Source organism: Aquarana catesbeiana, linkage group LG10, assembly GCF_042186555.1.
Source record: "Aquarana catesbeiana isolate 2022-GZ linkage group LG10, ASM4218655v1, whole genome shotgun sequence".
Lineage (NCBI taxonomy): Eukaryota > Metazoa > Chordata > Amphibia > Anura > Ranidae > Aquarana > Aquarana catesbeiana.
Window position 1 is genome coordinate 257062990 of NC_133333.1, and position 13654 is coordinate 257076643.

At 45.2% G+C, this 13654-nt stretch overlaps 1 long non-coding RNA gene across 1 annotated transcript in view; it reads left to right on the plus strand.

The window, feature by feature from the left end:
• Positions 1–9376: 9376 nt before the first annotated feature.
• The window catches only part of LOC141110190 (uncharacterized), a 138474-nt gene continuing 134196 nt past the window's right edge, over positions 9377–13654 (plus strand). Inside the window, exon 1 of the long non-coding RNA XR_012236256.1 lies at positions 9377–9643. This is a non-coding gene — a long non-coding RNA (uncharacterized lncRNA). The remainder of the gene's footprint in view (positions 9644–13654) is intronic.

The following is a 13654-nucleotide window of genomic DNA, read 5'->3' on the forward strand; positions in this document are numbered from 1 at the left end:
TATAGGGGGGGGCACTGATGTGATGGGGGTTCTCATATAGAGGGGACACTGATGTGATGGGGGGTTCTCATATATAGGGGGGGCACTGATGTGATGGGGGGTTCTCATATATAGGGGGACACTGATGTGATGGGGGATCTCATATATAGGGGACACTGATGTGATGGGGGGTTCTCATATATAGGGGACACTGATGTGATGGGGGTTCTCATATATAGGGGGACACTGATGTGATGGGGGGTTCTCATATATAGGGGGACACTGATGTGATGGGGGGGCTCTCATATAGAGGGGACACTGATGTGATGGGGGGGCTCTCATATATAGGGGGGGGGCACTGATGTGATGGGGGTTCTCATATAGAGGGGACACTGATGTGATGGGGGGTTCTCATATATAGGGGGGGGCACTGATGTGATGGGGGTTCTCATATAGAGGGGACACTGATGTGATGGGGGGTTCTCATATATAGGGGGGGCACTGATGTGATGGGGGGTTCTCATATATAGGGGGGGCACTGATGTGATGGGGGGTTCTCATATATAGGGGGACACTGATGTGATGGGGGATCTCATATATAGGGGACACTGATGTGATGGGGGTTCTCATATATAGGGGGACACTGATGTGATGGGGGGTTCTCATATATAGGGGGACACTGATGTGATGGGGGGGCTCTCATATAGAGGGGACACTGATGTGATGGGGGGGGCTCTCATATAGAGGGGACACTGATGTGATGGGGGGCTCTCATATAGAGAGGACACTGATGTGATGGGGGGCTCTCATATAGAGAGGACACTGATGTGATGGGGGTTCTCATATATAGGGGGACACTGATGTGATGGGGGGTTCTCATATATAGGGGGACACTGATGTGATGGGGGGGCTCTCATATATAGGGGACACTGATGTGATGGGGGGGTTCTCATCTATAGGTGTTTTCTGATGTAATGGGGGGACACTGATGTGATGGGGGTTCTCATATATGGGGGGGGGCACTGATGTGATGGGGGGTTCTCATATATAGGGGGACACTGATGTGATGGGGGGGCTCTCATATAGAGGGGACACTGATGTGATGGGGGATCTCATATATAGGGGACACTGATGTGATGGGGGGGTTCTCATCTATAGGTGGTTTCTGATGTAATGGGAGGACACTGATGTGATGGGGGTTCTCATATATAGGGGGCACTGATGTGATGGGGGGCTCTCATATAAAGGGGGCACTGATGTGATGGGTGGGTTCTAATATATAGGGGGACACTGATGTGATGGGGGGGCTCTCATATATTGGGGGCACTGATGTGATGGGGGGCTCTCATGTAGAGGGGGCACTGATGTGATGCGGGGGTTCTCATATATAGGGGGCACTGATGTGATAGGGGGGTTCTCATATATAGGGGGCACTGATGTGATGGGGGGGTTCTCATATATAGGGGGCACTGATGTGATGGGGGGGTTCTCATCTATAGGTGGTTTCTGATGTAATGGGGGGGCACTGATGTGATGGGGGTTCTCATATATAGGGGGACACTGATGTGATGGGGGGTTCTCATATATAGGGGGACACTGATATGATGGGGGGGGGCTCTCATATATAGGGGACACTGATGTGATGGGGGGTTCTCATCTATAGGTGGTTTCTGATGTAATGGGGGACACCGATGTGATGAGTGGCCTCTGATTGGGTAGTTCTGATGTGATGGGGGACCTCTGACATGAAGAGGGGGGCTCTAATGTAATAAGGGAGCATCTGATGTGCGGGGGGGGCCTCTACTGTGAAGGTAATTGTACTAAAGTGGGGGGGGGCCAGCCCAGATTTTACAGACTTTTAAAGGAGGTTGGGAAATAAAAAAGGTTGAGCAATGTTGGTCTGATGTACATCTTCCTGGGGAGATTTCTCCTCACCTCCTGTCCCGGTGACACGCTGGGTGTCATGGTGTGACGGTGTAATAAAAGGGCGCACCACTCCAAATTCTCAGAGCTCCTCCCACCTTATAACGATGATTCAGAAGATACAACATTGACTGCGATTCAGTGTATAAAAAAAAAAGCAAATGCGTTTCGAGGATCTGCACCCGCTTCCTCAGGGCTCTGTTTAGAATTTTGGTAGAATAGCGCTTTAAATAAAAAATAGTCAGCATGCGTTAGAATGATTCCGCGGACGCCATGTTGTTTCTATATAGAGAAGATCCAAGCAGCTTCTCAATGATTGTAAGTTTGTATTATTTGTAATTCTATATATTTATATTGTGTGTTTTCACCGAGCCCTGATCTTTGATACAATGTATAGTTTTATATTGTACAAATTCTATTTATATGTATTTTGGACAGATTTTGCACTATGAGATTTTTGATTTGCTCCTTTTGTATTAATTGTTTCAAATAAAATATTTTGGGTTTTTTTGCACATATTTGGGTGGACGTTTTTATGGCCAAGTTTTGTTTCTATTGAATTTTGTTTCTATGAGTGACCAGCAATGAATGACCTCCCACTGAAGGTGTGCTCCACCCAGAGCTGATGGTGACTAATTAAATCAAGTATTGGCTTCTTATAACGTGTGAGTTCCCAACTCCGCCCAACTTCCAAAGTCATGGGGAATATGGAGGGGGGGTTTACACTCTTTGTTGGGTTATTCATTTACTATAGAGCCCAGGAGCCGCATGCAGCACTTTTTGTGCAGACCTTGGGCATGTCTGCAGTCTCTGATCATCTCTTGTACTATGTCTGCAGTCTCTGATCATCTCCTGTACTATGTCTGCAGTCTCTGATCATCTCCTGTACTATGTCTGCAGTCTCTGACCATCTACTGTACTATGTCTGCAGTCTCTGATCATCTCCTGTATTATGTCTGCAGTCTCTGATCATCTCCTGTATTATGTCTGCAGTCTCTGATCATCTCCTGTACTATGTCTGCAGTCTCCAATCATCTCCTGTATTATGTCTGTAGTCTCTGACCGTCTCCTGTATTATGTCTGCAGTCTCTGATCATCTCCTGTAAAATGTCTGCAGTCTCTGATCATCTCCTGTACTATGTCTGCAGTCTCTGATCGTCTCCTGTACTATGTCTGCAGTCTCCGATCATCTCCTGTATTATGTCTGCAGTCTCTGATCATCTCCTGTACTATGTCTGCAGTCTCTGATCATCTCCTGTACTATGTCTGCAGTCTCTGATCGTCTCCTGTTCTATGTCTGCAGTCTCCGATCATCTCCTGTATCATGTCTGCAGTCTCTGATCATCTCCTGTACTATGTCTGCAGTCTCCGATCATCTCCTGTATTATGTCTGCAGTCTCTGACCGTCTCCTGTACTATGTCTGCAGTCTCTGATCATCTCCTGTACTATGTCTGCAGTCTCCGATCATCTCCTGTTCTATGTCTGCAGTCTCCGATCATCTCCTGTATTATGTCTGCAGTCTCTGATCATCTCCAGTACTATGTCTGCAGTCTCCGATCATCTCCTGTTCTATGTCTGCAGTCTCCGATCATCTCCTGTATCATGTCTGCAGTCTCTGACCATCTCCTGTATCATGTCTTAAAGATAAGCGCAGTGCCCCTGTGGGGGCGAGGGGATCTGGTGAGTGGGGACACTTGAGGGGGAGCACGAAGTCACAAGTGGAATTGTCTGAACACCTACAGTCACTGAATTTTTTGAACATTCACAGTCACTGTGTTTACGTCAACGATTATGAATGGAAATTCACTTTATCTGATAAACTATTAGTTACACGCAGCAAGATTTGTTGGAATATTTGCACTTACTAATTTGGGATGCTAACCCCGAGGGGGGTTCTACATCTAATTATGGACCACTACTAAGTCCTTATGTACAATTAATTGTTTGTTTATGTTATTATTTTTCTGCACATATGTTCAATGTACATATATATTTTCTTTGATTCATAACTGAGGGTATGGGCCTTATTTTGGTATATACCAGCACTAATATATAGGATGGGTATTTTGGAGCTAGTTATTTAGTATATATTTGGAGATTTGCACATTAAAACATATTTACCAATAGGAGACACTCACTGATTTTAAGATGAGTCATGTTTCTGGCAGGATCACTTTGTTAAGTGAATAACAGCCCGTTTACCAGTCACGTATTCATAGGTCAATAAGTACTAATATTATAAATTAATTTTCCTTGTTTTCTCACACCTGGCACGTCTCCTGTATCATGTCTGCAGTCTCTGATCATCTCCTGTACTATGTCTGCAGTCTCTGATCATCTCCTGTATCATGTCTGCAGTCTCTGATCATCTCTTGTATCATGTCTCTGACCGTCTCCTGTATCATGTCTGCAGCCTCTGATCATCTCCTGTATCATGTCTGCAGTCTCTGATCATCTCCTGTATCATGTCTGCAGTCTCTGATCATCTCCTGTATCATGTCTGCAGTCTCTGATCATCTCTTGTATCACGTCTGCAGTCTCTGACCATCTCCTGTATTATGTCTGCAGTCTCTGATCATCTCCTGTATCATGTCTGCAGTCTCTGATCATCTCCTGTATTATGTCTGCAGTCTCTGATCATCTCCTGTATTATGTCTGCAGTCTCTGATCATCTCCTGTATCATGTCTGCAGTCTCTGATCATCTCCTGTACTATGTCTGCAGTCTCTGACCATCTCCTGTACTATGTCTGCAGTCTCTGACCATCTCCTGTATTATGTCTGCAGTCTCTGATCATCTCCTGTATCATGTCTGCAGTCTCTGATCATCTCCTGTATTATGTCTGCAGTCTCTGATCATCTCCTGTATTATGTCTGCAGTCTCTGATCAACTCCTGTATTATGTCTGTAGTCTCTGACCATCTCCTGTACTATGTCTGCAGTCTCTGACCATCTCCTGTTGTGTGTCTCTGATAATGAACATTCACTGAATTTTTATGTGTGGCCCTTTGGTGATGTCAGGACCCGCATCTGAGCCCCCCCCTATATCAAACAGTTGCTCATCCCGGCTATAGACAATCACATCTCCTCCATCTCCAGGTCCAGGCAGCAAAAATGAAACATTCTGTCGCATTCAACGGACAGCTAATGGAGTTCACAGGGCCACAATTACATGCAATGCATGCGGTCTCAGTGCTGTGGTTCAGCCATTTTAGGGTTAAAACAAGTGGTGAGGAGCCAACATATCACCTTCCAGCAACCTGTCTACCACCCTCTGAAAAGCAATCCACCGCTGATTGCTTTTCAGAGGGTTGGCAAGGGCTGTCACAGGTAAGAACGGGTCCTGGATCATTCGTCTGGAGACCCCTGGCCTAGATAATGCTCAGCTTAGTGGACAATCACTAGACCAGCATTGTCACAATGTCACAATTGGCACTGCGATGGAGGAGGGAGCGGTAAGAGGGAGCGGTGAGTATGAAGTGGTCAGGTGGCCTTTACACCAAAACGTTCTCTTTGCCCTAAATGGTGACTATTGGGTGTCATAATGGTGCCAAATGTATCATCATGAAGTTCTCACAGCCCTACACCAAACCCAACAGCGGCAAATCCCTTGACCCATAATGTATTGCACACTTATATATATATATATATATATATATATATATATATACAGTGCCTTGAAAAAGTATTCATACCCCTTGAAATTTTCCACATTTTGTCATGTTACAACCAGAAACATAAATGTATTTTATTGGGATTTTATGTGATAGATCAACACAAAGTGTCACATAATTGTGAAGTGGAAGGAAAATGATAAATGATACAAATAAATATGTGAAAAGTGTGGGGGGGGGCATTTGTATGGCGCCCCCCGGAGTCAATACTTTGGAGAACCCCCTTTCTCTACAAGTCTTTTTGGGGATGTCTCTACCAGCTTTGCACATCTAGAGAGGACATTTTTGCCCATTCTTCTTTGTAAAATATCTCAAGCTCTGTCAGATTGGATGGAGAGCGTCTGTGAACAGCAATTTTCAAGTCTTGGAAGTCTTGTGGAAAATTTCAAGGGGGTATGAATACTTTTTCAAGGCACTGTATTTATGAATGTAAATACAAACAAAAACAACAACATGGGTTTTATTGGGAAAATTGAGATTAGTAGTTAATGTTTAGAATCCAGAATTTCGGGGCCGTCTTTGTGTAGCCGGGGTCTGTTCTCGGGATGTAATTTCAGCGGTCGGTGATACTCGCCCTCATTGGAAATTCATAGGGGAGATAAGCACACATTGCGGATCAGGCCTCTTTAAGGGCGGAATCTTGATGAGTAAGGGACAAAGCCCTCACTTTGGGGACTATATTAGTCCTTTCTCGAAGAACAATTTAAATCTCAGATACTGTTGCTATTAAGGCTCCTCTACAGGATGACCTTCAGCTCCTCGGCTGCCATATCTAACCCTCAGCCTGATTGTTACAATTGGGTCCCACAAGAGCATTTTGACACTCAGCTTGTCCAATTAATGCTCCTCAGCCGAGCTTACAGAATTCCCAGGAGCACGCCGAATCCTCCACTTAACCCTTTGGGAGTCCAAAGCTGGAGCTCTATGGCCATACACAGAACCGTGGTGGGCCAGAGAGTCTCCCCTCCAGATCCGTTGCTTAGGGAATTTGAATTTGCCTTAAGGCGCTTCTCATACCTTAGAGAACATCTGTCATGTCTGTAGGCCTCCCTTGACACCCCCCCCCCCCCCCAACTCAGCCTTCTGGAGCCAACTTATTTCCCAGCAAAAATATGATAAACCCCTTTAACCCAGGAAACGCATTAAACATGAGGAGCCTGGTGGGGTATTAAGGCCACTTTGTGCAATAAAGTAGATTCTATGCTGACGTATGCAAGATGCCGTTTTCATGTTGCATTGCAGCTGAAAAGAAATAAAGAAAATTAAATAATGAAGAAAAATGCTGAAAAATTGCATAAATACAGTATATATATATATATAGTATCTCAAAAAAGTAAGTACACCCCTCACATTTGTGTAAATATTTTCTTCTATCTTTTCATGTGACAACACTGAAAAAATGACACTTGTCTACAATGTAAAGTAGTGAGTGTACAGCTTGTATAACAGTGTAAATTTGCTGTCCCCTCAAAATAACTCAACACACAGCCATTAATGTCTAAACCGCTGGCAACAAAAGTCAGTACACCCCTAAGTGAAAATGTCCAAATTGGGCCCAATTAGCCTTTTTCCCTCCCCCGGTGTCATGTGACTCGTTAGTGTTACAAGGTCTCAGGTGTGAATGGGGAGCAGGTGTGTTAAATTTGGTGTTATCGCTCTCACTCTCTCATACTGGTCACTGGAAGTTCAACATGGCACCTCATGGCAAAGAACTCTCTGAGGATCTGAAAAAAAGAATTGTTGCTCTACATAAAGATGGCCTAGGTATAAGAAGATTGCCAAGACCCTGAAACTGAGCTGCAGCACCGTGGCCAAGACCATACAGCGGTATAACAGGACAGGTTCCACTCAGAACAGGCCTCACCATGGTCCACCAAAGAAGTTGAGGTCACGTGCTCAGCGTCATATCCAGAGGTTGTCTTTGGGAAACAGACGTATGAGTGCTGCCAGCATTGCTGCAGAGGTTGTAGGGGTGGGGGGGTCAGCCTGTCAGTGCTCAGACCATACGCCGCAAACTGCTTCAAATTGGTCTGCATGGCTGTCATCCCAGAAGGAAGCCTCTTCTAAAGATGATGCACAAGAAAGTCCACAAACAGTTTGCTGAAGACAAGCAGACTAAGGACATGGATTACTGGAACCATGTCCTGTGGTCTGATGAGACCAAGATAAACGTATTTGGTTCAGATGGTGACAAGCGTGTGTGGGGGCAACCAGGTGAGGAGGACAAAGACAAGTGTGTCTTGTCTACAGTCAAGCATGGTGGTGGGAGTGTCATGGTCTGGGGCTGCATGAGTGCTGCCGGCACTGGGGAGCTACAGATCATTGAGGGGACCATGAATGCCAACATGTACTGTGACATACTGAAGCAGAGCATGATCCCCTCCCTTCAGAGACTGGGCCGCAGGGCAGTATTCCAACATGATAACCACCCCAAACACACCTCCAAGACCACTACTGCCTTGCTAAAGAAGCTGAGGGTAAAGGTGATGGACTAGAGAGGGGTAGAGAAGGAAGCGCCACCTGAGTGTAGTATTAACAAATGATGTTTAATGACACCAGGTAAAAACACACTTACAGGATAAAAACATATATAAGGCTCATCTGTAGAGGTATGTGGTCCTCGGTGTTCCCTCTGATCCTGTGGTGGTGACGCTGCAGGGATGCTGGGCTGCAGAAGGTGGATTACCAGCCGGGAGCTCCTTCTGTGGCCATCAGGAAGAGACTAGGGGCTGGCGTGGAGCACACGTGAAGCGTGCATGACGTCACAGGTCGTCTGTCTGCTTCTGGGTTCGGTATCCAGGGGAGGGATCGTCCAGGGAGGAGGGCTAGCAGAGAGGTTGAGAGAAGGCTACGCGCTCGGAGTCACTGCTCCTTCAATAAGCCTATTGAAGGAGCAGTGGCTCCGAGCGCGTAGCCTTGACGGACGACCTGTGACGTCATGCACGCTTCACGTGCGCTCCACGCCGGCCCCTAGTCTCTTCCTGATGGCCACAGAAGGAGCTCCCGGCTGGTAATCCACCTTCTGCAGCCCAGCATCCCTGCAGCGTCACCACCACAGGATCAGAGGGAACACCGAGGACCACATACCCATACAGATGAGCCTTTTATATGTTTTTATCCTGTAAGTGTGTTTTTACCTGGTGTCATTAAACATCATTTGTTAATACTACACTCAGGTGGCGCTTCCTTCTCTACCCCTCTCTCATCCATCACAGAGCCAGCTCTCTGAGGAAACAGCAGCCGCCTAGCCTACCAGCCTACTTTAACCATTACATTACCGGTTACCACTTAACCCTTGAACTTCCAGCCTGTCCCCTATGGACTAAGTTGCTCAGCCTTTTATATCTCCTGTTATATATGGACTTGTGTGTTTGCGCTTACAGTTACCAATACTCTAAAGGTGATGGACTGGCCAAGCATGTCTCCAGACCTAAACCCTATTGATTATCTGTGGGACATCCTCAAACAGAAGGTGGAAGAGCACAAGATCTATAACATCCACCAGCTCCGTGATGTCATCATGGAGGAGGGGAGGAGGACTCCAGTGACAACCTGTGAAGCTCTGGTGACCTCCATGCCCAAGAGGGTTAAGGCAGTGCTGGAAAATAATGGTGGCCACACAAAATATTGACACTTTGGGCCCAATTTGGAGATTTTCACTTAGGGGTGTACTGACTTTTGTTGCCAGCGGTTTAGACATTAATGGCTGTGTGTTGAGTTATTTTGAGGGGACAGCAAACTAACACTGTTATACAAGATGCACTCACCGGAGGACTGGCACTGGGAGTGATTGATGGAGTGGAGAGGATTTGTATGTTGTGTCCCGGATGTCGGAGGCCTACAGTTGGAGTCACCGCCTGGGCCCAGCGGGGACATTGCGGTATCCAGTTGACACGGTTGGGACCCGTCCAACAAGAAGTCAAATATTATTCTGTCAATATTGCAACAGGACTTTGTCTGCCGCAAGAACAGGTGATTCGGAAGGCCGGAGAGGGTCGTGTATCGCCTGCAGCAGCAGTGGAGGAGCTCCCACCTGATTCGGCTGAATCGGAACCACCAGAAGATCAGGTAGGATCTAATGGAAAAGCCTGTAGCCTGGCTGGGGACCCAGGGACTGTTGAAGTTATTGCCCAGTCTTTGGAAGAAACCCTTGAGGAGCCGGTTAGCAGTAAGCCCTTTGATTTGCCCGTCCGGAATGAGCCTAAGTTACAGGAGGGGGATCCCTCGGGTGAGCCGGACAGGGTAGACGGAGGCCGGGCTGTAGATTGGGGATCACGGCAGATTTTGCAAAAATATGGAGCTCACTACTTTACATTGTAAAGAAAAGTGTAATTTCTTCAATGTTGTCACATGAAAAGATAGAAGAAAATATTTACACAAATGTGACTGAGGGGTGTACTCACTTTTGTGAGATACCGTGTGTGTGTGTGTGTGTGTGTATATATAATATATATAATATATATAATATATATATATATATATATATATATATATATATATATATAAAGAAAAACTAAGCTTTTGGACAGAAAGTTAAAGGAATAAGGGAAGGAAACAGTTAAAAATAGTTGATAATAAAAGTTTATGGGTAACCTTGCTTCCTTGGGAAAAAAATATAAAAAGTTTATAATAAATAAGTTAAAAAGAAAAAAAGCTTCTGGGAAAAAAAAATCTAAAAGGATAAGGGGAAGAGTCCTTTAAAAACTAATAATAGAAATGTAAGGGTAACTCCACTATCTTGGGAAAAGAAATTATACAAAAATGTATAATAAAAGAAAAAACACAAACAAGATAGAAATTAAAGGCAAAATAATAAAAAACAAAACAAAAAGAAACTAAGACCCCTTTCACACTGGGGCGGTTTGCAGGCGTTATTGCGCTAAAAATACCGCCTGCAAAACTGCCCCTAAACAGCCTCCGCTGTTTGTTCAGTGTGAAAGCCCAAGGGCTTTCACACTGAAGCGGTGCGCTGGCAGGACGGTGAAAAAAGTCCTGCAAACCGCTTCTTTGGAGCGGTGAAGGAGCGGTGTATTCACCGCTCCTAAACCGCTCCTGCCCATTGAAATCAATGGGACAGCGCGGCTATACCGCGGCTATAGCCGCGCTGTACGAGTGATTTTAACCCTTTTTCGGCCGCCAGCGGGGGGTTAAAACCGCTAGCGGCCGAATACAGCTGCAAGAACGACGGTACAGCAGCGCTAAAAATAGCGCTGTTGTACCGCCGACGCCCCCACCGCCCCAGTGTGAAAGGGGCCTAAGCTTCTTGAAAAAAAAGCTGAAATGATAAGGGGAGGAAGTAGTTAAAAAAGAACTAATAAAGTTTAATGGGTAACTCCATTTTCTTGGGGGAAAACAAATTATAAAAAAGTTTTAAACAAAATAAAAATGCAAAATAATATAAGACAAAAACAAACAAAGCTTCTGGGGAAACAAAAGCTAAAAGGATAAAGGGAGAAAGCAGTTAAATAGAACAAATTATAAAAGGTAAAGCCGAACTTAACTGCTTCTCATATCTTAGAGAACATCTGTCATGTCTGTAGGCCTCCCCTGACACCCCACAACTCAGCCTTCTGGATCCGACTTATTTCCCAGGTAAAATATGATAAATATGAGAAACGCGTTAGACGTGAGGAGACTGGTGGGGTATTAAGACCACTTTGCGTAATAAAGTAGATTCCATGCTGAGATGCAGTTTTCATGTTGCATTGCAGGTGAAAAATTTATGAACAAAAATGCAGAAAAATTGCAGAATATTTGCAGAGGAATTAGAAAAAAAAAAAGGTTTTGGAAAAAGAAGCTAAAATAATAACAGGGGGGGGGGGGGGCTATTAAAAAGAACTAATAATAAAAGTTAAAGGGTATCTCCACTTTCTTGGGAAAAAAATATTTAAAAGAATTATCTATAAAAAAACACACAAACAAAATAAATAAATGGCTGAAAAAAAAAAAGCTAAAAGAATAAGTGGAAGAAGCAGCTAACAAGATTGAATAATAGAAGTTAAAGGGTAACTCCACTTTCTTGGGAAAAAATATTAGAAAATGATATGTAAAAAAACAAACTAAGCATCTGAGAAAAAAGCTAAAACAATAAGAGGGGGGGGGGCAATTACAGAGAGCTAATAATTAAAATGTGATACTTTCATGTTAAAGAAAATAGTAAATAAAATAAGTAACATATTGCATACAATCGCTACACAAGTCATATTGTAATTGAATGTTATTAAAAATTCCCTTTCCTTTTCAATCTACAGCCGCTGTAATTTTCTGTAAAATGCAATATGGACACCTGGAGGCGCTCTGTACAGATGGTATACAGAGCGACCCCCAGAAATGTTATTTCCTGCTTGTGTGATTGGCTCTCTGATTTTCCCAGTCCGAACTAAGATACAAGTCAGATTTTGGGCATCCCTTGCAACAATAATGTCATTTTTGGTGATATTACCAAAGGGAAATCACGCCTAAAGGGATGCAGACCCTGCCACTTTCCTCATTAGAGCTATGCAAGTGCAGCAGCTGATTGAGAATTATACAGTCACTCCCATTCACACATGGACACAGAGAAACACACAGGGATTTTTTTCAGAATAACAAAAAGGTAGGAATTTGCTACAAAGGTTGTTACAATCCCTGTACAGAGATCACCCCGAGGGGGGAGGGGTCTTTTTCTCAACAAAAGTGGAGTTACTCTTTAAAGCGGACCAGCCGCACCTCTTGTCCTGGCCTTGCTCTCAGCACAGAATCTTTGCCCACCATGGACACATATCTGCGGCGTGTGGGCATTAGGGCCCGCCTTGCCATCACACATGCATTGTGGGCCACAAGAGGTTAAAGCTTGTGAGAAAGCTGAGATTTTGGTGGTCGAGGTTCACCTATACTCCAAGCATTGCTCTCGCCGCATCGGGCTGAGGAAAGCGCAGCGTGTAAAATATTTCCATAGCATCCATTTTAATTCATCAATAAATTTGATTACAAGGCACTTAATCAGCACAAAGTTAATCAGAGGAGCTGCGGCAGCGACACGGAAAGCCGCTATCAATGGAGGTAATGTATGCAATCACCGCCTCATTATTTAGAGTGGAAGATCGGCCTTCTAATATCACTTCAATGGTTTCCTTCACAACACAATGCAAATCATACGGTGAGCCGTTACCATACACAGCACCTTTCTCCATACCGCCCAATACCGCTGCACGGCGCACGGCGGGTTTTATCTTTCAAGACGGGAAAAGAGAAGACCTTTTGCTTTCAACTTTTTCATGCAAGTGTAGCGCTGGTAGATTTGCGATCTACCATCTGATAGGTAAATTTAGTAACTTGTTCGTTAGGAAGGTTAGATTTGCCTCTGTTCCAGCTTGTCTGACGTTGCGTGTGCTTCCATACTGAGCCGTAGGTGTCGCTGTTATCACTGGCTAGTGTTGGAAAGGCAACGTGTTTAAGCGTATGGATGCTCCTCTGTCCCGGAGACAAGCTCGGTGGAGGTGGTCCTCCGAGTTGCATTCTGGGAGAGGGTATTTATGGGACAGACGCCATATTTTGGGGTTCGTTTTACAGCCACCTGCTGGCCCTCGTGGCCGGGAGGTATGGATTAGAGAGCTACCTCGTGGTCTTCCGTTCCGGAGGCCCACATCGCTGCGGCGCTGGGGTGGGGCCAGAAGCTTGTCTGGGGCCTACCACAGCGGCCGAGGAATGGTCCTGAGCTGTCTATCCAAAAGGGAAGAAGCTGGACGATCGAGGAGATCCCAGGGGAGGACCCGTCATGGAAGGATCATGCAGAGTGCTGGTCTGGAGAGGCGCCTGGTGACTCGGTTGGAGGACGTTTTCTAAAGCAACTATACAGCACAGTGTTGCCGGGTTGGCCTAAAGGTTCAAGCACTGTGACTGACATTCATCGTAGAAAAAAACAATACATCCTGTGGCAGAGGATCGTACGGGTTCATCCTAAACAAGTCTGTGGCAGAGACTTTTGTTCGTGCTACGTACTGGCTGCTAGGCTAGTGAGAGAGGCCTATCCAGACGGGCAAGGAGTGTGTCCCACGAGGGAGTGCATTCTATTGAAATATCCAATCCCAAAGGACATTT